Below are 14,319 nucleotides of genomic sequence, written 5' to 3'. Positions count from 1 at the left end.
GATGTGTGAACTTTAACTCCCCAAAATCTCATTAAAATGGAAGGCAGTAAGAGTGTAAGACAGAGGTGTCAAACTTGATTTCATAGAGGGCCACATCAGGGTTGTGTTTGACCTCAGGGAGCCGGTGTGGGTGTGGCCAGGGTGGACATGGCCAGCTCGACGTCCCTCGTTTGATCAAATGCCACTTTTTCTAGTAGTTTGCTTTGCTAGCACTCTGCAGCGTGACCCTTCCGGGCTCCATTTTTGGCTGAGACAGCCTCCTGCAACCCTCTTCCAGTGGAAACGGAGCTCGGGAGGGCCACGGGCAGCCCTCCCGGCTATGTTTTCCCTGGCAGAGGCACTGTGGGCCAATCCTTCACTGTTTCCAGGGTGACCCCACGGGCCAGATCTAAGCACCCAATGAGCCAAATCCGGCCCCCGGGCCTTGAGTTTGACACGTCTGATGCAAGAGAACAGTAAGTGCGCCTTCCATTTTAAGTATTTGATTTGTATAACATGGTTTGGAGAAGACGGCTAAGAATAAGAAAACTCCGGGGATGACCTCTTGATTTGAATTTCCCAGGAAAGGATTGGAGCCCCACTAGGGTGGAAGTATAACCCTGGGTGCCAATGGAGTTAAGTCAAAAACTATGGATAGGAGCTGGGGAGAATGCAATAGGGCAGTGATTGTTAGGAATCTGTCCAACAATTAGTTGGGTTGGCAATATATAAACCAACAGTGTATGTTTGTAGCTTTAAGACAAGCTCACTGTAATATTCCAATTGGTTGGTTGTGTTGCAAATTGCCATAACAGGGAGCTAGAAATCATAGCTTGCTCTCTCTGACACTCTATTCTATTGCTATCTGTTGTATTTATGCTGTGCTATCTTTGTTTACTGTAAATGACAAAGGCAACCGGTAAGAAGACTTTGTAATTGGATATTCTTTGGACTGTTAAACGTATATGACCTGGACTGTTTATTGGACTGTGCTATTTCTTAAAGTAAACTTTAACTCAATTCAGTGTAGCTGTGTGTGGCTGAATAATTATTCATAACTACTCTTATAAACATTTCCCTGTGCATATCCTTGTTACTCAAGAGTTATTCTGTACATATAATAACAGGGATGGCTAACCTTTTTGTCGCGTCCTGAAAGTGCGTGTGTGCACGCACAATAGTGCATGTGCGTGCCTGCACCCATAATGCAATGCACACGCCACCCCTCCCACTCGCCCTGCCCCCTGTGCATGCACCTGCTTCCACCCTCGCTCCCCCGTGCATGCATGCACGCCTCCCTGTGCTTCCTCTGCCCCCAGCGCATGTGCGCGCACTCCCCCGCACATACCCCATTTGGGCCTAGTAGGCCTCCCTGCAACCTCCTGGGGGCTGCAGCCCCGCATGCTCCCCCAGCCCGTGCATGCACATGCATCTCCAGCATGTGCTCCGCCCCCTCATTCATGCGCAGCAAAACCTGAAAATCAGCTGGCTGGTGGGAGGCATGAGTGCATGTGTGGTGGAGCTGAACTGGGGTGACGGCTCACGTGTCCTAGAGAGGCTCTGTGTGGCCCTGTGGCATGCATGCCATAGGTTCTCCATCACGGCAATACGGTAACCCGAATTCTGAATAACTTAATGAAGGGACTATGAATAGTCCCTCCTTCTCTGCAAAGGTCATGCTAGCAGCAGCCATGCTTTCAGGATCAGGAGAGGTTCTAGAGTTAGCTTTAAAGGCTGAAGCACATCCATAAAACTATAATTCCCCCAGGAATGGCACAGCATGGGAAAGGCATAGGATTTAATAAGTCATTTAAAAGCAATGCGTCTCTACAGTGTGGAGTAGATTCTGCCTCCCTGGCGGAGCTGAGAATAGGATATTGATTTCTTTCAATCTCATCATCCCTGCCTATTTAGGTCAAAGGCAACAAACTGCCAAACCGATACCCACTGCAAAGTTTTGCAGCGATGGGGATGGTCCTGCAACTGCTTCGGTCCTCCAGTGCCCATATTGCTGGAGCTTAAGTTGAGATTCTGGAGCACCTGAGACTTTGAGCAACTCAGGACATATGCCAATCAGCTCAGTTCAGTGTCGCCTCAAACAGATCCACCTCACCCATCTTGGAAATGACCTTCTGGGTCACATCGTCCTGGTGCAGCTCTGCTAAGCAATGTATCAAGGACAGCAACTTCAGCAACCAATCTGCCAAAAGCATGACTGGGTCTCCTTCCCAACTGCTCCCAAGCAGTCCTCCCAATTTGCCTTCCAGCCCAGAGGTCAACAAGGGAGCTGGAAAGCAGGTTAGTGGGGTGGGAGGTAATGGGGATTTTACAGTATCCTTCCCCTGCCATGCCCACCAAGCCATACCACGCCCACCCAGCCATGCCCACAGAACCGGTAGTAAAATGGTTTAAATCCCACCACTGCGATTGAGACGTATTTATACCTGGTGGAATTATAAAAAGTTATATTTTGCTCTGCTTGAACACGGTCTCTTGCAGCCAGTGCTGAAGTTCAGGGCTGTAGATCTCTTCCAGTTCCTTCAGCTTCTCCAGAAATATTTGGCTTGCTGCTGGCTGGTGACAGACTCTGTCCAGAATGGAAATGACCTGATTCTTCTTGGATCTGACCTCCAGCAAGGAGAAATACTCTGACTGAGTGATGAGGACAGAGCCATGAAGCCAGTGAAGCAGAGGAGCTGGACATGGTTTGAGTGAATGCACGAGCTGATCTGAATAGCCCTGGATTAGATGCGAACAATGTGCAAAATCAGCCACCTGCAGAGCTGGAAACAGGAGGATGTTAGAGGGATGGATGAAGGATGTCAGAGCTTCTGTAGGAACCAATGCAGGAGAATATTTGCAGTTCAGGATTAACGCAAATGCTCTCTGAACATTCAGAGTTGTTCTGATACAACATTACTATGCAAAAGTATGCAGTATCAACAAGACCAAGAGACAATCAACAAATGAAAAAGGGAATAAAGAGATCAAGACATCCACCAGCAATCAGCACCATACGAGCATGGGGTTAACTCCAAGATTAATGTCAAACAACCAATCAAATAAACAATATTCCAATCAAGAAATTGCCAAACAAGCCAAGCGTAAACAGCCCAAACAAAGAACTTCTAAGACCACCCCTGCTAACACTGACAGGGCAAGCCACTGGGATATAAATTGACAGCAAACCCCACGTCTATTCATCTCTCCCCCCTGCCTTTTATCCCCAGAGCTAGGGTGAGGCTTTGCTAGCAGCAGTGGCTCTTCCTTCCCAAGGATCGGCCCATAGATTTCCACTGCTCTCCTCTCCTCTGCCTCCTGCGCAGCTGCGCGTCAGGCACTGGACCCAGCTGTTCCTCCTCTTCCTCATCAGCCACCTCCAGACCTGGGGGTTGGTGACTCTCCATCTGAGGGCTGACGGATGGCCCAGGCTCTGCCTCTTCCCTATCTCTGCCAGCTCCATTCCCTCTTCCCCCTTGGAGCTGACCCTGACTCTCATGCCTCCTCCTCCTCCTATGATTCGGCTGCTGGAGAGGCCAGCAACTGGCTGGCCACAACAGGAGTATTTAGGAGCCGGGATATTTATTTATTTTATTTATTTATTTGATTTGCCAATTGTTTACAAGATAATAAGTATAAGTGTATACATAGTTGTGAATACATGAAATGGGTACATATACGAAAAATAAAAGAAGAATAAGAGAAACAATAGGACAGGGACGGTAGGCACGTTGGTGCGCTTATGCACGCCCCCTACAGACCTCTTAGGAAAGGGGTGAGGTCAATAGTAGACAGTCTAAGGTTAAAGTTTTTGGGGTTTGGGGAAGAAACTACAGAGTCGGGTAGAGTATTCCAGACATTGACCACTCTATTGCTGAAGTCGTATTTCCTGCAATCAAGTTTGGTGCGGTTAACTTTGAGTTTGTATCTATTGTGTGCTCTTGTGTTGTTATGGTTGAAGCTGAAGTATTCATTGACAGGTAGTATGGTGGACTGACATTCGAAATGAGACACAGGGAAATGTCTGAGAAAATGCCAGCCCTGAGTGAACTCAGGTAGCAGTATTTATTGAGAAAAAACACAGCAAAAATACAGTATGCATATTCAGAAAACAATGACCTCAACAGGAGATTACTTCACCAGCATGAGAACACACAATCTTGGAAAGTCCCAGATGTTACCTTGCTAGGATGAGATCATACAGCCATGGAAAGTCTCATGGGAAAGTCTGGAAAGTCCCATGAGAAAGCACAACTGTCGAAACTGGGAAAATTATTCACAGCACCAGCAGATGAGCACAAAAAGAAAGGTATTGCAATATATTGTGAGAGATGATTTAAAAGCGGAGTTAATCTGGGCGGATCCTGAAGGAAGAACCCTGGTGGTACAAACTTCGATTAATGGCATTACATTTTTACTGGTAGTAATCTATGCCCCAAATGATGATCAAGGTAAATTTTTCAAACATCTTCACCAAAAAATAATAGATTTCGGAAAAGGCAATATTTTTCTGATTGGCGATTTTAACTCTATTGCTGACTACCGGAAGGATCATAGTAACATGAGTAAGAATAAAAAAGGAAAAAGAGAATTTTCGAAGCCATGTAAGGATATGATATACGAACTGAATCTGGTAGATATTTGGAGAAAACTAAACCCAAAAAAGAACAGTTTACCTATTACTCTAACCCACACAAAATTTGGACAAGAATAGATATGGCTTGGATAAATGGTGAATTAATTAATGAAATCAAAGATAGCGAAATCTTACCAAATGACTGGGCTGACCACAACCCAATTCAAATAACCTGGAGAGGTAGAAGAAAACCAAAAAGAAGATGGACTCTTAACACTCACTTAATAAAGAAGAAGAATACACTAATAAATTGAAAGAAGAACTGAACTTCTTCTTAAAAGAAAATAATAATGAACTAACTCTGAAACAAAATATATGGGACACAATGAAGGCATTTATAAGAGGAACAACTATCTCTTACAATGCTATGAGAAATAAAAGAAAGTATGCCCAACAAAGTAACTTACAACAAGAAATTAAGGATTTAGAAACCCAACTACAAAGAACCCCAAAAATCAAAGAATACAGAATCAGTTAATAACAACTAAACACAATCTAAATTTATTGGAACAAGAAAAATTGGAGAGTAGTCTGAAAATGACTAAACAAATTTATTTTGAGCACGCAAACAAGCCAGGAGATGGTTAGCCCACAAACTTAAGAAAATGAAAGAAAAAGAATGATACACCAATTAATGGACGAGAGGGCAATTTGCAAGAGGAGATAGAGAAGAAAAAAGAGATCACTTTTAAATACTTCAGGAAATTATACAAAAAGGAAGACGTTTGTGAGGACAAAATAATGAAATATCTAGAGGAAGCAAACGAAAAAGCAATTGGAGAGGAAGAGAAAGAATTATTAAACAAAAATATAACATGGTCCGAACTGAAGTCAGCAATAGAGAAGCAAATTAACAATAAAGCGCCAGGACCGGACGGGATACCTGTAGAACTTTACAAAACAATCATAGAACAAATTGGACCACTGATGCTGGAAGTATTCAATGAGGTACTCCTAGCAGCCAAGATGCCGGACTCGTGGAGGGGGCCTTAATTTCGCTGATCCCGAAGGAGGACCTAGACCATAGACTTATTAACAATTATAGACCAATCTCGCTCCTGAATGCAGATTACAAACTATTCTCTTCTATAATAGCTAATAGACTAAAACAGGTTCTAAACACACATATCCACGAAGATCAAAATGGATTTCTCCCATTTCGACAAATTAAGAATAATCTTAGAACAGTGATAGACATTTCAGAATACTATGAAGCCCATCCGGAAAAACAATTTGCATTTATGTTTTTGGACGCTGAAAAGCATTCGACAATTTAAATTGGCATTTTTAATTCAAAAAATATAAATATGAACCTCGGCACTAGATTCAAAACGTCGTCACTACAATTTACCATACTCAACAGGCAAATATTCTAATAAATGGGGAACAAACTGACCCGATAAAAATAGAAAAAGGGTTAGACAGGGTTGCCCTCTCTCTCCTCTGCTTTTCATATTCGCCCTAGAATCTCTTTTGACGTATATTAGGCAAAATTCGAGAATTAGAGGATTGAGGATTAAATCAGAAGAGTACAAAGTACAAGCCTTCGCTGATGATTTGGTTTTTTCTGGAGGAGCCTATAGAAAAAGGACATAACTTATTAGAAGAACTAGAACGATTTGGAGAAGTCGCAGGATTTAAAATTAATAGGGGTAAAACAAAATTAATGTCTAAAAATTTAACAGGAGACCAGAATAAAGAACTAGAGACAATAATGGGAATACAGGTGACAAAAAAAATTAAATACTTAGGAATTTGGCTTACTCCACAAAGCAAATCATTAAAAGAAAACAACTATGACAAACTTCTCCAACAATCCAAGAAAGATTTAGATTCCTGGAGTACATTACAACTTTCCTTATTGGGCAGGATTGCTCTGATTAAGATGAATATTCTGCCAAAATTTCTATATCTATTCCAGACAATTCCAATCAAATTAAATAAAAATTTTTTATGGAATTAAACAAGATAACATTGAAATTTATTTGGCAGGGGAAAAAAAGCTAGGATTAATGTAAAAGCCCTACAAGATTTGAAAAGCAGAGGAGGGTTAGGCCTGCCAAACTGGGAAGTATATTACAAGGCAGCCACCCTACTATGGATAAAGGAATGGGTGAATTTAACTAACAAAAGAACACTAATATTAGAAGGCCACGATATGCAGAAAGGATGGCATGCCTTTCTGTGGAAACTGGGAAACCCAGGCAATCATATTTCCATAGGCATCTTATCAGGGACTCTTTATTAACCAATTGGAAAAAAACGTAAAAAACTTTATCTAAAAATACCGATTTGGCTATCTCCAATGGAGCGATAGTACACCTAATAATTTGGATATAACTAAAATGATTAAGTACGAAAATTTATTAGACCCACAAGGAAAACTGAAAACCCGACAAGAATTACAAGAGCGAGGATTTAAAATTGATCAGTGGGTGTACCTTCAAATTCATAGTAGATATAAACAAGATATTAAGGAATTTGGAATCTACAATAAATTACAGACTTTAGACAAAATTCTATTAGGACCGAGCAAAAAAAATATATCTAAATTTTACAAACATTTATTAGAAACTGAATTAGAACAAGAAATTGTCAAAGGAAATATGATTGCATGGAGCAGAAACGTGGGACGGAGCATTACTCTAGCAGAATGGGAAAGGATCTGGAACAGGAACATTAAGATCACGAAATCAGCAGCTTATAAAGAAAACGCATATAAAATGTTTTATAGATGGCACCTGCCCCTTGAGATTGGCGAAGATGCACCCCAACACGAGCCCCAATTGTTGGAAATGCCAAAGCATAGAAGGTACCTTCTTCCATTTGTGGTGGTCGTGCAAGGAAACCCAGAAGTACTGGCAAAAATTAGGCGCTGGCTAGAGGAAATAACCAAGGAACAAATAGAGTACAAACCAGAGTCCTTCCTTCTAGGAATTTTCGATAAACAAATACCCAAAAAATTGAAGTATATTGTAATTCATATCTTAACCGCAGCCAGACTGGCATTTGCCCAGTGCTGGAAATTATCTTCCATTCCCACTGAACATATGGTTATTCAGAAAATTTTACAATGCGCGAAATGGACAAACTAACCCAAGCACTAAAAACAAAGAATCCTCATCCTATTACAACAATTGGAATCCTTTGTATAATTGGCTAAACCAAAGATAGATCACCTCTAGGAAAATTATGGCCGAGGGCCTCCGAAGCAGAGATAAAGAAAAGCACCGCCGATGATACTGTTGAAGAAGAAAGGATCTTACAGACAGTCACAAAATATGGTTTTATTTTAACTGTTTTCCCTACTCTATCCTTCCCCTCCCTTACTCTTCCCTTTCCCCTCTCTTAGGCTTTCCTCTCTCTCCCTCTTGGCCTGTACCAAGGCCTATTTGTCTTTTGTTGTACATAATTTGTAGTTATGTTGTTCTTTTAAAGGTAAAACTAATAAAGTATTTTTCCAAGAGAAAGCACAACTGTGTACCTTGAACTTTTACCTATTTTCCTATTCCTTCTAAACTTGCAGAATCAAACAGGATGAGACACTCATGAGCAAAGGTACTCCTACCCCCACCAAGAATGCCCACATCTCCCTAGACTTACTGCTAGTTATTCAAAGGCCTTACAGAAAATGATAAAATGATTAATAAAATATATTACCACAAGGTAGGACATTGCAATGTATGATTTTATATACCATGCTTAAATCAGACCGAAGACGGCGTAATTCAAGGTTTTCTAGTTCTAGAATTTCAATATAGACATCATCTTTCTGCTGACTGGCTCCTGTTTAAAGGATGGTGGAAGTCTGCACTATTTTGTCATGTTTTGATCTCACTGACCTAATTCCCTCCCTTCAGGATCCTTTTAGTAGCTGTATGAAGGCCTGGCAATTGAATCGTTCTTTCTGTCTTTGGAAGCACCGAACATCACTTTTGCACAAGCATCTGTTAAGCAGCCATCCCAGGGCACAGAGGCTCTGGTAAAAAGAGACAGTGATCCTGCTTCAGCACAAAACTCAATTAAATATAGAGTGGTGTGGAGGGAGGGAGGTTGCCATCTGAGGTGCCTCCGGCTCAAAATCTGTGCTCATTTTGGAAACTGGTTGCATGACCTTGAGTGGCTTGTATCTCTTCGGCTCAACTATTACAGGAAGTGGGAGTTATTGGATAAACAACCTAACAATTACAAAGCATTTACGAACCAATGAAGATGAGCAATAATTCAAAAAGCTGCTTGGCTAACACCACAATCCTTAATCACACACGCACACACACACACACAAAGTTGCATTTTCTACAGCCTGGTAAAGACCATGTTTTCCCTTTTCTTCTTGAACTTTCCAATTAAGGCAGTGAGTTTAAGTTCTGAGGGTCACGAGGTCAAAAGCCAGCATACAGCAACAGCTGCTAATTTCTTTAAGGGACAAAAGTTTATCCATTTGGTTGCACCTAAGAAGGGTAAATGTGTTCTTCCCAGGAGCAGTATTCTCCCATTCTTTCCAATATTTGAACAGGAAAAGAAATAAGAAGTGGAGATTTGGGTTTACAGCACATCATTCTAGTGGCAAAGATGATCATTTTTCCATGATGCAAAACTTACTTTGGAACTGCATCAGCCAATACACAAAATGCCAGGGGCCACACAAATGCTACCATTTCCGTGCTGCCAAAATCCAGGCCATCATTAGGTGGCAGTAAAGAGGTACTTCCTTCCTGCCATTTACTAGTTGTCTAGATTGTTGCAGATCAGAGAACCTAGACAACCCTCCCCCCCAATAAATAAATAAATAAATGGGACCAGGAGAAAGAAATAGGTAAGATCAGAACATAACCTGTTCAAGGCTTCGTTTTTTTGCTCCTGGGGAAAACATGAGGGTGTCAACTAATGAATAAGAAGAATTTGATGGGGACTTCTGGAAGGAAGGCTAAAGAATACATTCAAGGTGTTCAACAGCACTTCAGATCCTCAGATTTCAATCTATGCCCTTCCAGGAGTTGTGTTCTCCAGAAGTTGTGGGTGTTCTAACACTGGAGGTTTTTAAGAAGAGATTCGACAACCATTTGCCTGAAATGTTACAGGGCCGTGATGGTGAACCTCTGGCATACGTGACAGAGGTGGCACACTGTGTAAGCACACCCACCCTCACCAGCTGCTCTTCCAGGTCCTGTCATGCGCATGTCCGGCGATCTTTGTGCAAAGACCAGCTGTCCAGTGTGCATGCATGCGACGGAACCCAGAAGTGCCACTGGTCGCCATGTGTAGGCGCACGGGGCCAGCTGCTCTCTTCTGAGTTCTGGAGGTATGGCACGCACATGCTCCAGTTTCAGCACTCGGTGCTGAAAAGGTTAACCATTCCTGGTATAGGGTTTCCTGCCTGAGTAGAGGTGGGACTACAAGACCTCCAAGGTCCCTTCCAATTCTGTAATTATGTTGTTCTGCTTAAAGAAGCAGGTGGGTGGTCAAATGAGGAGATATAAGGAGGGAAGAGCATTAATTATTAGATTTTATTACTATAATATGAACAGCAGCCCTTCCTAATTAGCTTCTCTGGTTCCCTCTGACATCTCTTTCCACTTACCTTGCAATCTGGAAGGTCTGTGGTCCTGGCAAATGTTCTCCATTACACTTAGAATGTAGAATCTAGAAAGCTCCTGGCCCTTCTGGGTGTCGCACAAGTGATTTTCTATCAGGGCAGCTACCTTTTGCAAGTCTACAGATCAAAAAGTTCCCAGGGTGTGGCTCAGACCAACCTTTTGTAGCCAGGGAACAGACAAAGCACACCTTCTTTGAGGGTAGATTCTGTCTGTGGCAGAATCTGGAGAAATAATGCAACAGGACCAGATTTTTTTCCAAACTTCACAGGATCCTGCACATGGCACTGATCTATGATTTGATTGCTTATTGTACCCTATGACTATCATTAAGTGTTGTACCTTATGAATCTTGACTCTTGATGAATGTAATCTTTTCTTTTATGTACACTGAGAGCATTTGCACCAAGAGAAATTTCTTGTGTGTCCAATCACACTTGGCCAATAAAGAATTCTATTTCTATTCTATTAATGCTGCACAGACTGAGCTCACACAGCACATTTAAGCTGATTATAGTATCAATCCATTTCCTAGATCTTCACTAATACACTGAACCATAAACTAAAGCTGACTTGCCAAAACTTAAACTTCTAAATCGAAATTATCCTCGGCTCTGTTTATTGATATAGGTATAATTTTATTAGAAGCCAAGTGTATTGCAGTAAAGCATAGCCAGAACTGAGAATTCTGCGTCAAAATCTCTTAAATTCCACCTTTTCTTCCCTTCACTGCCTCCATTGCTCTCTCTCTCTCTCTCTCTCTCTCTCCCTCTCTCCTCTCCCTCTCTCTCCTCCCCTCTCTCCTCTGTCTCCCTCCCTCTCTTTCTCTCTCTCTGTCTATCTCTCTGCCTCTGTTTCTCTCTCTTCTCTCTCTCTCTCTCTCTGTCTCTGTCTCTCTCTGTCTCTGTTTCCTCCCTTCACTGCCTCCATTGCTCTCTCTCTCTCTCTCTCTCTTCTCTCCCCGTCTCTCCCTCTCCCTCTCTCTCCCTCCCCCTCTCTCTCTCTGTCTCCCTCCCTCTCTTTCTCTCTCTCTGTCTATCTCTCTGCCTCTGTTTCTCTCTTCTCTCTCTCTCTCTCTCTCTCTGTCTCTGTCTCTCTCTGTCTCTGTTTCCTCCCTTCACTGCCTCCATTGCTCTCTCTCTCTCTCTCTCTCTCTCTCTCTCCCCGTCTCTCCCTCTCCCTCTCTCTCCCTCCCCCTCTCTCTCTGTCTCCCTCCCTCTCTTTCTCTCTCTCTGTCTATCTCTCTGCCTCTGTCTCTCTCTCTCTCTCTCTCTCTCTCTGTCTGTCTCTCTCTCTCTCTCTCTCTCCACACACACACACACACACACGGCCAATCAGGTTAAAGCAAGATGTTTTCAGAATGGTCATTTCAAATATGCAGTTGTGTTCTTCTCCCAGCCTGCTGACCTTGAAGCATCATCTTGGAGAGATGCAGCAGTTAAATCACTTTCCCCCTTCAAGCATTCCCCCCACTCCTATCCATGCTCCCCAGAGTTCAAGGTAGACTGTCACCGCATTGTAGCTAGCGAAGCACACAAACAAGTGTAAGGTGGCAGCTGACTTAGGTTGGACTTATACAGTGCACTAACCCAGAAAGCACACAGTAAAATTAATAAGGTGGACAAATGCAGCCACAAGGGTTGCCACTGGAGGTTGTGTTGGGAGCTTCGGGTCTTCCAGATGCGGTAGGGCGGAATGCAAATCTCAGCTGAGGGTCAGTGATGAAGGATTGCTGGAATGAGAAATCCACCAATATTAAGAAGCCCACAAATGTCACCGTAAGAATCATTTCCTCCAGTTCAGCATTCTGAAACAATGTCATCTGCTCCGTATACCCCAAATTAAAATGGTGACATTTATTATATCAAAAGCTGAGGTGGTATTCAGCAGGTTCTGACCAGTTCTGGAGAACCGGTAGTGGAAATTTTGAATAGTTCGGAGAACCGGCAAATATTGGAGACTTTACAGCAGGGGTGTCCAACCTTGGCAACTTTAAGACTTGTGGACTTCAACTCCCAGAATTCCTCAGCCAGCAAAGCTGGCTGAGGAATTCTGGGAGTTGAAGTCCACAAGTCTTAAAGTTGCCAAGGTTGGACACCCCTGCTTTACAGTATCCTTCCCCTGCCATGCCCACCAAGCCACGCCCACAAAACCGGTAGTAAAAAAAAAATTGAATCCCACCACTGATAAAAAGGAGCAGTTTGACGTAGTGGTTAAAAGCACTGAAACCAGAAACCCTGATTTCTAGTCCCACCTTAGGCATGAAAGCCAATTGGGTGACTTTGAGCCAATCACCAGGAGATGGTGAATTCTAGCCTTGCCTTAGACGTGAAAGCTGGTTGGGCCAATCACTCTTTCTCAGCCCAACTCACCTCACTAAATTGTTTTTGCTAGTGGGGTTATGTACATCACCTTGATGTGTACAAGATAAAGGTACAGTATAAATCTAACACAGATCATCTCTGCTTAACGATATTAATTGGGGCTGGAAATTCTTCCCAAAGGTGCTTTTTCAAGAGGCAACTGGGTTTTCTTCAGATGTTTTTTTCTTCTTTTTCTACAACACAACAAATTGTGATTTCCTGCTGATTTTCCCCGTTCACTTTGCTTGTTGGAAACCAGCAAGAAATGTCTCTCGGATTGTGATCAGGTACCAGTAGAAATGCTGTGATGAGCGTAAATATGATGACCGTCAAAATTACCACTTGTTTAGTGCCCTTGTGAATTTAAACGGTCGCTGAACAAGTGGCGTTTAAGCAAGGATTACCTGTAAATAAATCAATGTCTCTGGCATGTTACTTTAACACAGTGTGATGCCCAAGTTAAAGATTTGTAGCTATTCAGAAAAAATAATCCCAGATCAGTGTCCTTTGGGGTAAAATAACTTGGGTTAAAAATAATGATTTTACTTGTGGGGGGGGGGGAGAAAGAAAGAAAATTCAAGTTTCTTCCACTTCCCCACCATAAAGAAAGCCTCTAATAAAAGCACACTTACTCAGATTCCTTTTCTGCTGTGAAGAAAGTGGAAACAGTTAATAAATATATATATATAGATAATCAAATGACCATTTTGTGGGTGAGAAAGGAAGAAGAAACCTTTTCTGCTTGACTAATTTTTGCCCTTTTGTTTCATCAGCTGTGGATGCACACTTGCAAAGATATGTTGCTAACACGATTGTCCTATGTCCCACTAGCCTGTCAGCCTTGGAACTCACAGATTGTGTCACATTTTTCTGAATGTGTACAGTACGCTGAACTATAAACGCACAAATCAACAAACCAGCCAAGACTAACATTAACCAAACTTACCCCGTGCCTCTTAGAATTGTCTTTCTAAGACAGCATTTCTCAAGGTTGGCAACTTCAAGATCTGTGGATTTCAACTTCAAGAATTTCCAATTTTACACTCTGGTTCTTTTTCACACAATTGACCTGCTTCTTAAATCAACCCATATCATCAAAGCATTTGATGATAAACAAAGCTAGGAGACTATTGGTCATGTGACAAAGGAAGTTATGAGAAAGGAATGATGGTTAGAACCAAACCAGCTCAGCATTTTAGGCAAACAGAGGTGCACATTTAGTTGCTGGAGCACTGTGTTGTGTGAATTTAGCTGCTTTCTTCTAACAGCCATAGAAGGCCTGGTGAAATCCTATTGATTTCAATTGGGGGGAAGGGGGTGATTTGTCTTAACTACCACTGACATCAATGGGAATTTAAAGACCTATGATGCAACTCATGTGAGACTAAGGAGGAATCTGCTTCCAGATGAGCATGGCAGATAATTGGGTTTGGCTCTACTTTGCTGGGGGAATCAAATCTTGAGCCCAGTGGGCATCGATTCAAAAGAAAAAAGAAAAAAGAAAAAGCAATCTCCTGCAAGAACAGCAGTCTAAAAATGAAGAAAGCAAATTGAGAAATAAGCAAAAGAGAAAGTAGGGGGGTGTGGAGAGAATAAATGAAGCAATGTTCTTTCAGTACGTTGGAAGCATTTGCTTACTGGGAGCTCAGAGAAGTCATTGTGGGTAGCATGGGGCGGGGTTTACTCTTGCACTTACGAGTGGTATGCTAGTTAATAAAAGTGTGCAAATGTCCTGCCTTTTACTCTA

This window comes from Notechis scutatus, chromosome 8 (assembly GCF_049901735.1).
Source record: "Notechis scutatus isolate UNSWTSFEM ecotype Mainland chromosome 8, rNotScu1.2, whole genome shotgun sequence".
NCBI classification, from domain to species: Eukaryota; Metazoa; Chordata; class Lepidosauria; order Squamata; family Elapidae; genus Notechis; species Notechis scutatus.
The sequence above is the reverse complement of the archived record's forward strand: the minus strand, read 5'-3'. Positions refer to the sequence as shown.